The sequence below is a fragment of the Monodelphis domestica genome, chromosome 7, assembly GCF_027887165.1.
Source record: "Monodelphis domestica isolate mMonDom1 chromosome 7, mMonDom1.pri, whole genome shotgun sequence".
Classification (NCBI taxonomy): domain Eukaryota; kingdom Metazoa; phylum Chordata; class Mammalia; order Didelphimorphia; family Didelphidae; genus Monodelphis; species Monodelphis domestica.
In genome coordinates, this window is record NC_077233.1 from 26,092,821 (window position 1) to 26,106,757 (window position 13,937).

General features: G+C 43.2%; 1 protein-coding gene across 4 annotated transcripts in view; it reads right to left on the reverse strand.

The window, feature by feature from the left end:
• PRICKLE2 (prickle planar cell polarity protein 2) overlaps positions 1 to 13,937 on the reverse strand; it is a 369,208-nt gene that overhangs the window by 136,109 nt on the left and 219,162 nt on the right. Inside the window, exon 1 of one of the 4 annotated variants that reach the window (XM_056804372.1) lies at positions 4,836 to 5,437. The exons of the other annotated variants lie outside the window; for them this stretch is intronic. The gene's annotated coding sequence lies outside the window, so the exon portion shown is untranslated. Of the gene's footprint in view, positions 1 to 4,835; positions 5,438 to 13,937 lie in introns of those variants that run through there. 4 annotated transcript variants of the gene reach the window in all.

Sequence of the window (13,937 nt, forward strand, 5' to 3'; positions counted from 1 at the left end):
CAGGATTTAAAGGGCCTGCCTGATGCTGTCTGTTAGAACTAGTTTATGACATCTGGAAAGGGGGGGAGGGAATAAGCATTTATATCACACCTACTATGTACAGACACTCTGCTAAATGTTTTTACAATCTGTGCAGGAGGTGGTATTACTATCGTTATTTTTTAAGCCTTTACCTTCTGTCTTAGACTAAATACTAAGGATGGTTCCAAGGCAGAAGAGAGTTTTAAGGGCTAGGCAAAGAGGGTTAAGTAACTTGCCCAGGGTCACAAAGCTAGGCAGTATCTGATGTTCAAATCTGTTTGAACCCAGGACTTCCAATTTCCAGGCTTGGCTCTCTATTGAATCACCTAGATGCCTTAGGAGGTGCTATTATTAAAATCCATTCTACAGTGGAGGAAACTGAGGGGAGGAAATTGAAGAAGAAAATAAGAGCTGAAGAAACAGATGGAAGTTAAGTGACTAGCCCAGGGTCACACAGCTCAAAAAGAATCTGTGGCTGGATTTGAACTTACATCTTCCTGACCCAGGTCTGATGTGCTAGCCCAAGCACCACCGAATTGCCTCTGAAAGAAGACCGGGTCATCTCAGGTTGACTTCTGAATAATATGCTGCACCCCCTTAGGCTGCTAAATGGCCTCATCCAATGGCTTCCCTTGTCCTCAACTCTCCCACCTACTGTAACCTCTGGAACCTTGGTCTTGCCCTAATCCAAGTCTAATGCTCCAACCACCAGACCACAACCTTCATTAGGTCTTCAAAGAGTAGCCAAATACCCTCAAATTCTCATCATAATGAATAGAAATAAATATGAGCTTATAGTCAACTTAGGCTACATTCTAGTTCCAGGCTTCACAAATAGGGCTCTGTCTAGTTGCTGCTTTGGACCCAGGCTGGGCTCCTTCTCATTGTCTTCTCAATTTGCTCATGGCGCCCCAAACCCAGGTAATGGAGGATGCTCTGGTGGATGAGGCAAGAGAGGTGGCCATTGATCCTGCCTTTAGTGCTAACTGTGGGGTCTTGGGCCTCACATGGGGTATGTGCAAAAGAGCGGGACTGACTGAGTGGCACCATTGGGTGATGGAAAGTGGGTTAGATTCGGAAGGCCAGGATCTGAGTTTGAATGCCAGGTATGCCACTTACTGGCTGCCTGACTGTCCTGGAGTAATTTATTTAACCTCCTATTCAACGTGAGTGTGCATATACACATACAGGTATAAATGCACAGTACACGTGTGTCTATACATATGTAGACATAGATTTGTGGGTATGTACAGGCACACATTCCTATATAAACATGCGCACGTGTATACACACTCAAAATATACACACCTACATACCAATGCATGATCCTCTACATATACATACATTTATACGCCTGCATTTTTTTGTTGTTGAGTCATTTTTCAGTTGCGTTCAACTTTGTGACTCCATTGGGAGTCTTCTTGGCAGAGACACCAGAGTGGCTCGCCATTTTCCTCCTCTAGTTCATTTTACAGATGAGGAAACTGAAGCAAATAACATTAAGTGACTTGCCCAGGGTCACACAGCTAGGAAGTATGTGGCTGGATTTGAACTCTTCCTGAGTTCTGCCTCCAGGTCTGGTACTCTATCCACTGTGCCACCTAACTGCCATATGCATTTATACAAAGTACATGTATACGTATAGATTATACCTATAAATTGTGGGTACACATACATTCATGGAACTTATATGAATGAATGTTGTCTTCCTCATTAAAATATAGGTCCCTTGAGGACAAGGTCTTTGCTTTCCCTGAGCTTGGTGCCTATGCTTAGAAAGCACTTAATTCTTGTTGACTGACAACCTTCTCAGGTCTCAGATAACTCTGTAAAATGGGATGGCTGGACTAGATAGAACCTCTGAAGTCCCTTCCACTTCGCAATCAATGATCCTGTGAACTGTCAAATGGAGCGGATTATGTATAGATAGTATATAAAATTATATAATTGATTAACATATATTTTATATTTCTATATATTACAGTGTCCCAGCAGTGGGGCCAAATAATATTGTATATTTATGTAGTATGTAATTATAAAGGTCTTTCATATATATAGTCAAATGTCTTTTAAGTGCTTTGCAAACCCTAAAGCACTCTATAAGTACCAGCTATAATGAGGACATGCTCATTTATTTTTTTTATCATCCTTTAACTAAGTAAGTATTGAGACTTACATTTTAAAGTGTCTAAGGTACCCAGAACACCATAAGTGCTTAATAAATGTTTGCTGGCTTGACTTCCCTTGAAATCACTTCTAAAAGTCCCATATTAATAGGAAGTATTATTTGCCAGAACAAAAAAGACAACTTTGAAAGGCCACACAGGACAGGGGGCTTTCGAGCCCGATGTTGTGTCCCCTCGCTAAGGAGGAGCTTGAGCCATATTCTTTTGGCTCTGGAAATGCGGCTTCAGCTCATTTTCCAGATCTGTGCTAGTTACGCTCATAAAGTCTTGCTGCATAGATATTGTGAGGCTGGGAAAAAGCAGCTGCTGTTAAGACTGAGACTAAAACACCTTTCTTGGCCTGAAGGGGAGGGAGGGGGAGAAGACCACAAGTCTTTTGAAGATGTCGTCTGTCATTGCTACAAAGGAAAAACCAGGTGGACTGAGCCATGGGAAGGGGAAGAAAGAGAAGGGGGCCCAGTTCTTCCTGAAAAGCCATATCCCCCCAAGCTGAAATATTCCATATGGTAGCATAAGTTCAGCCCAGGAACTTTTTAGGAACCAATCAGAGCCGGAATCACAGATCACAAGGAGAGTTGGGAGAGGAAAATGTCAAGGAACTGGGATAGGGGAGGAGAATATAAGCATCACATTGCCTTCCCCACCCCCCAACACACACTCACAGTATCTCTCTCTCTCTCTCTCTCTCTCTCTCTCTCTCTCTCTCTCTCTCTCTCTCTCTCTCTCTCTCTCTCTCTCTCTCTCTCTCTCTCTCTCTCTCTCTCTCTCTCTCTCTCTCTCTCTCTCCCCTTTCTCCCCCTCATTCTCTTTCTCTCCCCTCTCTCTCTCAGGGCTGAATATCCATTTTGACTTGAATCTTCCAGTTATCTAAATGTAACTTGTCAGCTGCCAAAGTCAGAACAGGTCTTTAAAAGCTCCTGGGCTCCAGGACAGCCTTTAATGATCTTAATTGCTCCATCCATTTGCTTTCTCTTTCTCTGAGCAACAGTAGCTCTAGACAAGAGAGAGCATTATCTCAACTAAGCAGAGGTGCAGTCCACGACTATAAGTAATCTTCGATTACTGCCTCTCTGCCATCTTTTACTTTTTACCTTAGTTCCACTTGTAAATTGGGGGTTTTCCCCTCATATCTTCTCCCAAACTTGCATAGATTTTTTTTGGGGGGGTATAAAGGCCAGACAGAGTTCTACCTTATTTTAGATTCCACAGTCTGATTCCTATAAACCTCACCTTTGCTAACAAGGTTCTTCTCTTCTGATTCTGTTGGCTTTCCCAAGACTTTCTATGAATTCTAATGACTGAAGGAATGTTTCATTTTCTCATCAGAAGTGTTTATCAATCTATCATTTACCTGCCCATTTCTCTAATATCATTTTTCTATCTACTATATATATATATATAATATCTAACTAGAATATATGTATGTATGTGTGTGTATCCCTACAAGAAAAGCATCCAATGAAAAGGCAATTTCTTTCCAAGCATCTAAAGACATCTGAATTTCCAAAATATGGTCATTATTTCAAAGTTGTGACTTACTCGGGATCCCTTGGGAGCACTATTACTGACCCATCTGTGAAAGCAATCAGCTTATTCTGCCTCCAGCAAGGAAGCCAACCAGCTTCATTTAGTGAAGTCTAGCAAAGACAGTTTAAAAACAGACCTAGCAAAAAGATGAAAGAGCAGAGCTAATCCCGGTCTCACCCACTAGAGAGCCAGCCTGTGGTTGTTTATATAAAGGATCTATCCATGGCAGGCACCCTGAATTCTTCACCCTGGCCATAGTCACCGAGGCACTCAATGCTACCAAAAAAAAAATCTCTCTCACTAGGGAAATGAAAACCTGGGCAGTTAAGTTACCCGAAAGCAGAGCTGCCTAGTTAAGGATGGCCCAGCATCTGGGGCAAACCACATCTACTGGGAGGACCCAGCTTGGCACTGATTGTTTATAGTTCCCCAAAGAGTCCTTTGGCCTCTGGCTACGTATGCTCAGTAACAGAGAAATAGAGGAGAGGAAAAAACCCAGAGGTTTAGGCTATTTTGGTGAGGTCCAAATAGAGAGCTCAGAACCAATATTAGGTCTAACCCACCGTTAGAAGGAAAAAAGGAAAGAAAAAAAACCACCAGGAAAAGTGACTATGAAAACACCACCATGGAAACAGATGTAGGCAACCGACAGAGGCGTGCATTTCCAGCAGCCTGGCAGGCATATTTTGGAGCTGCACTGAGCCTGAGGTATGGGCTGAACCGGCCTACTCGGGGCAAACAGACCCCTGCCCCGCTGGAAGTTCATCCCGATTCCTGTTCCTTGAGATCACTTCACGAAGCCCCCTCACTGTCCAGATCTCACCCAAGGCTGCCTTTGTGGGCACTACATTCAAGACAGCTGAGCTAGAGACATCTTTCCACCAAAGCAGCTTTGGGTTTCAGGAGGACTTTCTCCAGCCAGCCCTCATCCACAATGAACCTTTTCCCATGAAACTAAGAGAAGAAAAGAAGCGAGTGTCAACGTGGGGTCCTACTTTGGGCTCCTACCCAAATGCCCAGCTGCCTGAGGAGATTTCTCCTTCTCCCGGGATATGGGCAGCCACCAGTCCAACTTAGGGAACGAGCTCATTTCATACTTGCCTCCAGGGAGGGCGAGGATGCCAGGCGAAGGAGCAAGTTGTCCAGTGTCCCTCCCGCCGGTCAGTGGTTGGGCCGGGACACTTTCCTCTGGCGTCCGACTTCCAAGAAAGCGAACCAGCCTCCAGCGGAATGAAGCATCTTGTTTCCCCTCCCAGCGAGCCTTTCCCGACTTGAAACGCGGAACGGCGCCCCGGTAAAGCCACACACGTCTAAAGTAGAGCGAGGCTCCTCAGAGAAATCCGGCCGGCCGGGAAGCCAGCAGCAGGAGCCGCGCCGGCTCTGCCTAGGGCTCCCGAGCTTTTCCAAATGAATCCCACGGCCCCCTCCTTGCCTATAGCCTTCTTCGCTGAGCGGCCCTGGGCGGCAGCAGAGGCAGTGAGAACACTGGCTCCGCTCTGCTCCGCCAGCCGGAGCTGAGCCCGAGCCCAAGCCGTTTAACGAGGATCCACGTAGCTCATCGCAGAATAATTGTCAGCTCGGGAGCTTGCTGAGCGAGAATCATTGCTGTTGCAGTGCTCCCATCCCCTGCATGCTAATGAGGCCGTGATGTCAGCAAGTCAGAGGCGCTGCATCTGGACAGTGGATTGTGCTCCCCCCCTAGCCCAGCCCTCCTTAATTTATTTACATGGAAATCAGGCTTCTCTCCCAAATCAATAATCCCCCGGCAGGGCAGAGGAGAGAGAAATCCTCTCCACTGGCTTAGCGGTTTTTGCTCTGAGGAGCTCGCAGCCTCCTTTCAGCCCCCCCCCCCCCCCCAGCTGTTTAAAAAAAAAAAGTGGGCCATTTAAAAAGATGCTGTTTTTTCTCTTTGGAGGAGACGATCAGATCTGGGCACGCTGACCAACCTGAGTGGCTGTTTTGGATTAAGAGCCTGCCTCTCTGTCTAGCCCTGAAAGAACGGAACGACTGCTCCAACACTGAAGAAACTGTGCTGACCATTAAAAGAACTCGTCTGTCCTTCCCAGCCCCGGGTTAACTTTCACATCGGCTCTTGGGGGGGGGGGGAGGGGAGTAAATGTCTGTCTGAGTCGCCTTTCCAGCTCTGCTTTCCCCTTACCTCTCTCTGAAAAGCAACTGAGTGGTTTCTTTTTTTCTACGGGGGAAGAAGAGAGATCAGTTCCCCCCCCCCCCCCCAGATACCAAAGCTGGGGCCACTTGGGAAGGGTAGGTGGGTTGTTGTTATTTTTTTTCATTCCACAGATGAAGGGTTTTGAAGCATCAAGGACCGTAACATGCAATAAGGAGTTTATGAATACGATTAAAAGCGCTTGGGGGGTAGACAGGGCAGGCGGAGAAACTGAGTATGTTCTCTCATGCACAGAAATGTCCCCAAGGGCCCCCAGAGCCATTCAGCCGCTGGCCCATGCCCTCCATCCCGGAGAAGCCCCACGAGGAGCTCTCTCCCCCTACAGCTGGAGTCTCTGATGCTTCAAATGACTTTTTTTGTTCCATATGGGGAAGTGAAATTATGTCTTTTGTTATATGTAATTGTATTAAGAATGCTTTAATAACTTCTCTCGAGTTCACAGAAGCCCTTTCATACTTGGATCTGGAATAACTTTTCACTCACCAAAATAGACTATAACAATATAAGAGGATGAGTAATGCGTTACTTTAACCTTTCCTGCTCACATAACTCAGATCTTGGGCTGAGGGGAAAGGGGAGGGCGAGAGAATGACCTTAATACTTTTCCACCTCAATGACAAATATTACTTCTTCAAGTCACTGAGAGACCAGTGAACACAAGTCACAAACTAGCTGAATGGGGGGCAGCTGGGTGATTCAGTGGATGGAGAGCCAGGCTGAAAGATGGGAGGTCCTGGGTTCAAATTTGACCTCAGACACTTCCCCAGCTGTGTGACCCTGGCCAAGTCACTTAACCCCCATTGCCTAATCCTGACCACCCTTCTGCCTTGGAGTCAATACACAGTATTGACTCCAAGACGGAAGGTGAGGGTTAAAAAACAAAAAAACTAGCTGGATGGCAAGTCATAGCCAAGCCCAATAAGGGAAGATGGAATGTCAAGCTGAGGACTTGGGTTTGAAGCCTGACATTTGTGATATGGGTTACTTTGAGCAAGTTACTCAATCTCTTTAGTTCCCAAGGCTCTTCATGTTTAAAGCCAAGATCTTGGGCAAGATCTTCTCAAAAGGCCCTTCTGGCACTGACCCTAGGATGAATTTACTTGAATTTTCTCAGCAGTAAAGCAGACGTCATACAACCGACCAAAGCTGGGTCATAAACTTATTAAGATAAGATAATGTATATCAAAGTATTTGAACAATATAAGGTACTAAACACTCTATAAACATTATATATCTATCTGGATGTGTGTATGTAAACATATTAAATTATATAAATAAACAGAAATATATAAACAGAAAAGAGAGAGATGAGTCTTTGGGATTTTTTTTTAAACCCTTATCTTCCATCTTGGAATCAAAACTGTGTATTGGCTCCAAGGCAGAAGAGTGGCAAAGGCTGGGCAATGGGGGTTAAGTGACTTGGCCAGGGTCACACAGCTGGGGAAGTATCTGAGGTCAGATTTGAACCCAGGACCTCCCATCTCTAGGCCTGACTCTCAATCCACTAAGCCACCCAGCTGGCCCCGGAATTTTTTAAGAATGAGAAAGATCTCCATCTATCACAGACAATATAAATTGGTCTTGTCAGTAGAGGTAAAAGGCCTGACCAAAAGACTGTTCATGCCATACCGTCTAAAGGATCCATGATTCTATTACTATGAGTCCTCTGTCCAGATTCAGATCTCAGCAAGGGAAAACCTCAATAGAAACCTGGAGACCCAACACAGGGTTGGAGATAGAGTGTTGAACTTAGAGTCAAGAAGATATGGGTTTGAATCATGCCTCTGCCACCCAACCCTTTGGAGTCTTAACCTCCTTATCTATAAAATGAGCATAATAATACCTGTGGTACTAGCAAACTTTGCAAATTTTAAATCACTATGTAAAATTATTATTATTAGGTAATTTTAATGAGTTTCTATGGCCATAAAAGCTTCACCATCTGGTGGCTAACTTCTAGCTGGCCCCAGAATGACAGATCAAAACCTTTCCAGATGTACCTGTGGGAGCTTATACTCCTCTCGGTAGTCTCCTTTCTGGAAGAGAGGCAATACAAAGGTGTACCACTTCTGTGATGAAGCAGAGCCAGTTCTAATGAGAAGCAAGGGGGAAATCAAGATGACTTCCTGAAGTCCCTTCTGAATCAATGATTATAAGCTCAACTATATGAGAAGAGAGTCAGATGATCCTTTGCATAACACCTCACATTATTAAGATCAAAATCCCTTTGTCAACATTTCCTCGTGGCAACCGTTATCATCCTGGGGTTCATACTGTTCCACATAGTTGATGACGGTCGAACAAAGGAAGAAAATATGTTTATTGGAATCGAGGAAGATACCAGGTTAAGTAGGAACTTGATGGACAGGAAAAAAATTCTAAATAACTGTGACAAATTGGGGAGGGGGAGGATGTGTAAGAGTGTGTGTATGACAATATAATTACAGGGAAAACAGACACAGATAAAAACCAAACAAGATAAATGTAGGACAAAGCTCCCCCCCCCACCCCCCAGCACACTGGGCAGATTCATCTCAGAAACAGACCTATGGGAAGATAGGAAGAGGAATTGCACATGGCGCAACCATCTCTATTGCTGGCTGCATCTCTATTGCTAGCCTCGCTGATGAGGTCACGGATTTACTGGTGTTTCAATCTGGAATAATCCTATCTTGACCTACTAGGTACAACAAGGTACTGTGAAGGCTACAAAGATGTATAAGCAACAACTTAACAATGTGGTAGGGGAAACAAGACATATAGCAATACATGAATGGGGCCATGAGACATACAAAATATATACTAGAGAACCTCAGAGGAAGGAGAGTTTACTTCTGGAGGATGTGGTTGGAGAAGGCTTCACAGAGGAGGCGACATTCGAACTGGACCTTGAAGTGAAGATGGAAGGATAGAGAAGACATTACAGGTGGGAAAGATAGCATGAGCTCAAGGAAAGACCGCTGAGATTTAGATAGAGCATTAAAAGACCCAGGGATCACAGGTATCCATAAGATGAATCAAAGGGCCAGCACTATGGTGGATGGGTCAGTGGACTTGCATGAGACTATGTTAAAATATGACATACAAGAGTTAGGAAATAATCTTCCTATTATATTCTGTTTTAGTAAGTACCTGATCTGAGGATTATGAATAAAATCTAAAGGAATTAAGACTCTTTTGCTTAGAGGAGGCAAAGCACTAAGGACTACTTTCTCCCAGCAATGGATAAGACTTTGGAGAGAGGTCACTAAAATGCCTTTCTTCCATTTCAAGGAGGAAAACAAGAGTGAGTAAGATCTGGTCAAATCCAAAAAAGATTTCAGATGAGGAACAGGATGATTTCAGAAAGAGCTCGAAAGACCTACATGAACTGATGCAGAGTGAAATGAGCAGAATCAGGCGAAAACTGTGCACAGTAATAGCAATACTGCAGAGTGATCAAACGTGGGTAGCCTTAGCTACTCACAGCAAAAACAATCCAGGACAATTCTGAAAGACTTATGACAAAGAATGTTATTCACCTCCAGAGAAAGAACTGCTGGAGTCCAAATGCTGATCAAAGCATAAGATTTTTCACTTTAGTTTATTTGGGTTTTTATTTGAAGGGTTTTGGTTTTATATGAGTATTCTCTTACAAAAATGAACAATATGGAAATATGCACAACAATACATGTATAAGCCAGATCAAATAGCTTACCAGTTCCAGAGAGGGAAGGCAGGGAGGGAGACAATTTGGACCATATAACTTCAGAAAACTTGTGTGGAGATTTGTTATTATATGTAATTGGTAAAATATCTTTACAAAAAATAAAATAAACAATTTGAAAAAAGAAAAAGAATTTCAGTTGAACATAAGGATGAATTTTGGACAGCTGGGAACTGTATAAAACTCAAGAATGGGCTACAAAGGGAAATGTGGAACTTCTATAATGAAATAGGACCAGTCTAATTAGAAACAAAAGGATAATCAGAAAGACATTTTTAAGTCCTTTCTGTTTCTCTGCCCCTGACACACCAAGGAGTTCATTTATCTTGAGAAGTATTGTCAAAAGTCTCAGATATGTCTCTAAAAAGTTAATACACTTATTTGTTTTCATTTAAAATTTTTTTATTTATTTTTAATAATGTTCTAATTTTAAATAAACCACCACAAGTAACAAAAAAGATCCCATAGTTTATAGAGCATTTTCAGGAAGGGATAGTGTTGTATGAGACAGATAAAGAGAGAAAGAAGGGGTAAGAGAGAGAGGGAAACTGAGAAATAGAGAGGTAAAAATCAGTCTTAGGTATAAAGAGATTGGTAATTGCTAGTTCAATATCTATGTTTACATTAAGCCATGTGAAGGCTGGAGGCTAAACATGAAGATTTTTTGAGGTTATGGGATCAAAGCATCATAGCTTTAGAGCTGGAAAGGATCGTGTCCAACCCCTTCATTTTACAGATGAGGAAGCCGAGGCACAAAGAAGTTATGTATCTACCCTCAAAGTCACATTGATAGGGATAGACGTGGCATATGAATCCAGGTCTTTTGGCACTTTTGACTATAGTAGAACACTGGCTTTCTCAGATTGATTATTCTCTGACTATTTCTACTTCATAGATGCCAAACACAGGGGTGAAGGGATTTGTCCAAGGTGACACAATAGGTGCATCTACACAATATGAGAAAACCCATCTAAGAAACACAAATTCTCATCAGATTGCTTTTAGGAGCCATTAACTTGACTATTTCGGGGATCCATGATCTTGCTGGTACAGGGGTTTGTTCTTTTACTGACGAGGATGGCAAATCTCTCTGCCACTTGGTAGATAGCCTTTAACAGATGCTAGGACTTCAGAAGTCAGAACCCACCTTATGGAGATTCTCTAAGAACTTAACTAGGCCAGTCCTTGAACAGCAAACAAACAACCTGGCACCTGGCCCATATTTGAAAGTCCTTGATGCGTTGTAGGGCTTGGAGAAAGGACGTCAGTAGGAAGGAAAGCAAAGATGGTGAAGGGCCTCAAATTCACAGCATGAGATGATCAGAGGAAGGACCTGAGGGTGTTTAGTCTGGAGAAGAGAAGACATAGGTGGGGCCACAATAGCTGCCATGAAGTATTTAAAAGACTATAATGAGGAAGAGGGAATAGATTTGTTCTACTCGGTCCCAGAGGAAGAACTAAGAGCAGTGGAAGGAAGCTATAAAAAGCCAGATTCTGGCTCAATGTCAGGAAGCTTTTTCTATAAATCAGAACAATCCTAAAGAGGAGTGGGAAGATTCAGAACACAGTCGCTTCCCCTTGACCAGAGGTATTCAAGAAAAGGCTGAATATGAACAGCTACTCATTAGGAATGATGTGGAAGGTTTCCTCCATCAGGTATTAGTTGAACTAGATATTCTCAGGTCCTACCAACTCTGTGGTCTCCTGATTGTGAATCTGTGGTGCCCTGGAACATATTTCATGCATTCACAATATTTTTTGCTAGGCTTGCTATCCTTATTTTTGTTAAACTTTAAATGAACCTCCTAACCCCCCCCCCAAAAAAAAACCCCAACTCTATTTATTTTCCTCTGTTAAGCCTGTTAAATTAAAAAGAGAAAGACTGGAACATGTGGGGATTTTGCAAATCAAAAAACAAAACAAAAAAAAAAACCTGCTACTCCTATTTTCCTCACCCCTCTCAGGAGAAGGTTGGGGTTTTTTGTTTTGTTTTTGCTTTTAAGCAGCAAAGAACTAAACTTGTTTATTGTTACAAATTTCCATGAAAATATCATTAAAACCACATGATATTCTGGCAAATATCGGCTTTATCTGAGACAAAGAAAATATGCCCCTTGATATAGCAGCTTCTTGTAATTTCTAATTTTCATTAAACGGCAAGTGGATGGCTGAATTCTCTCCATGTTAACTTATTCTGAGAACAAGCCACCCTAGGCTTTCTACCCTTTAAGTTTAAGAGCTGGAGTTATATCCATATTTTCTTCCTTCCTTCCTCCCTCCCTCAATGAAAGTCCTCCTACCTTAAAGCATTTACTCAAGCTGTCTTCCTATTTCTCTCACTGGAGACATGAATTGTCCTAGGAAGTGATGCAGAAATTGAACACTTGGGAAGTCACATATCAACAGTACAGGCTTGACCAGGTGAGTTCTTCCTCGGGGAGAATAGGTAAATGATGGACAACTTGCTCAGAAAGAAACCGTTGCAGGTCCCATATAACCTTTTGTGCCAGATTTCTGATCAAACGATTTTCATTCTAAATGGTCATTGTAGCTGGGCTGAAAGTGGCTGAGTATATTGAGGAGGAGAAATATGCAGTGGAAATTATGTAGGACTGAGAATCAGAGGACCTGGATTCAGATCTCCAGTTGTTCCATAGAACTAGAACATCACTTACTGACATATCAGAGTACGCAGGATACTCTACAGGGCTGTGGGTTCTTATCTGGATGAGATGATAGAAATGAGGATGTTTAGCTTGGAGAAGAGGTTATCTAGGGGTGATATGGTAGCAGTTTTCTTCTGAAAAATGAAGGATTTAGGCTAGATGGCTTTTAGCTTTATTCTCACCCTTAGTCTATGAATAGTTCTAAAATGGTTAAACTCAACAGTTCTACCTGCACTGGTTATATTTAATGAGCTTTAGAGCCACAAGACTTTACCAATGAATGACCTTAGTATACCTTTAAAGATCCATGCCTGCTGATGATCATGCCAAAATGGCTTCTCCAACAAGATGCTGGCCAACTGACATGATATATAAGATTTCCTTCTGCAAACGAAGATGATAAAAGGGAGGATTCTTGTTCAGGGATGGGCTGAGTTTGATGGCCAATGAGCTCCCTTCCCATTCCAAGCTTTGTTCACTATTTAATGCTTTCAGGCTGGGGCTTTCTCTGGATGGGTTCCATCCCTCTTTGGAGATGTGTTTCTTGCCACCATCTTGCTCAGAAAATGGTCCTGGGAGTCCAAGCGTGATGCCGAAATTCAAAAACAAAGGGCAAATTATAGGCATCAGAACGAGAAACTCCAGTCCCAAATTAGGCAGTAGGAGAGCTTTAATTATGCACTTCCCTTTAGAAGAGCTTGCAAAATTAACTCTAATATAGAACAGAAAAAAACCCCAACACAGAACCATCAAGAGGCCCCCATGGCTGAGGAAGGGAGAGGTTCACAGTCACTTAAAAATGTTAAGGTTCTCCTAAGTACTCCAACATCTACAAACTTTGAGAAATATTGTCTTTGGGCTAGCAGAGTTGGAAAAGGAAGTAAGGATGGTCTTTAAGGCCAGCTGGCCTATTGGCAATGGACTCTCATGAACAGTAGTATTCTCCCCCACCCCCCAAATGGGGCCTTACTGAGTCACCAGCAATCCAGGAGTTTTGAATATCGCATCATTTATTTTTTTTTCTGCCCAAGGTGACTCTAGCATGTGGATATAGTGCCAGGGACCCATGGGGGTCATGAAACAATTGGTCCATGTAAACGCCAGCTCTTATCTTTGTGAATTATTTGGAGCCCCTTCTCTGATGGGGCTGGGGAGGGGGGCACCTTGGTGTCAGGCATCTTGCTCCCCAAAGAATGTGGTAGCCAGCTTCTGACTCATCACCCAAGAGCTGCATACCATTGTCCTTAAATGGCACTCAGAGCACAAAGTCAAAATCCTAGCTGGGAGCTGGATCCTGGCAAAGGGTCCCTTAGCACACAGCAGAATACAGCTGGAGAGATATCAGAAGCCCAGCCAACTGGAAGATGTACAAAAGAGAAGTAGCTCAACCTGGTAAAAAGGAAGAGAAAACCCACTGGACAGAAACCTGTCTGGCAGGACAACCTGGCTCACTTCTCCCTAACGGAGTGACCCTGGTCAAAGGAACTCAGTAAAACTCATTCTACAGATGAATAAATGGAAGCCCAGGGAAGTTAGTGGCATGCCAAAAATCACACAGATGTCAGAGGCAGGATATGAACCCCGGCCCTCAGACTTCAGTATGAGCATCTTGTCTTCCCTTGAGAGATGAGAGAACTGAGCCT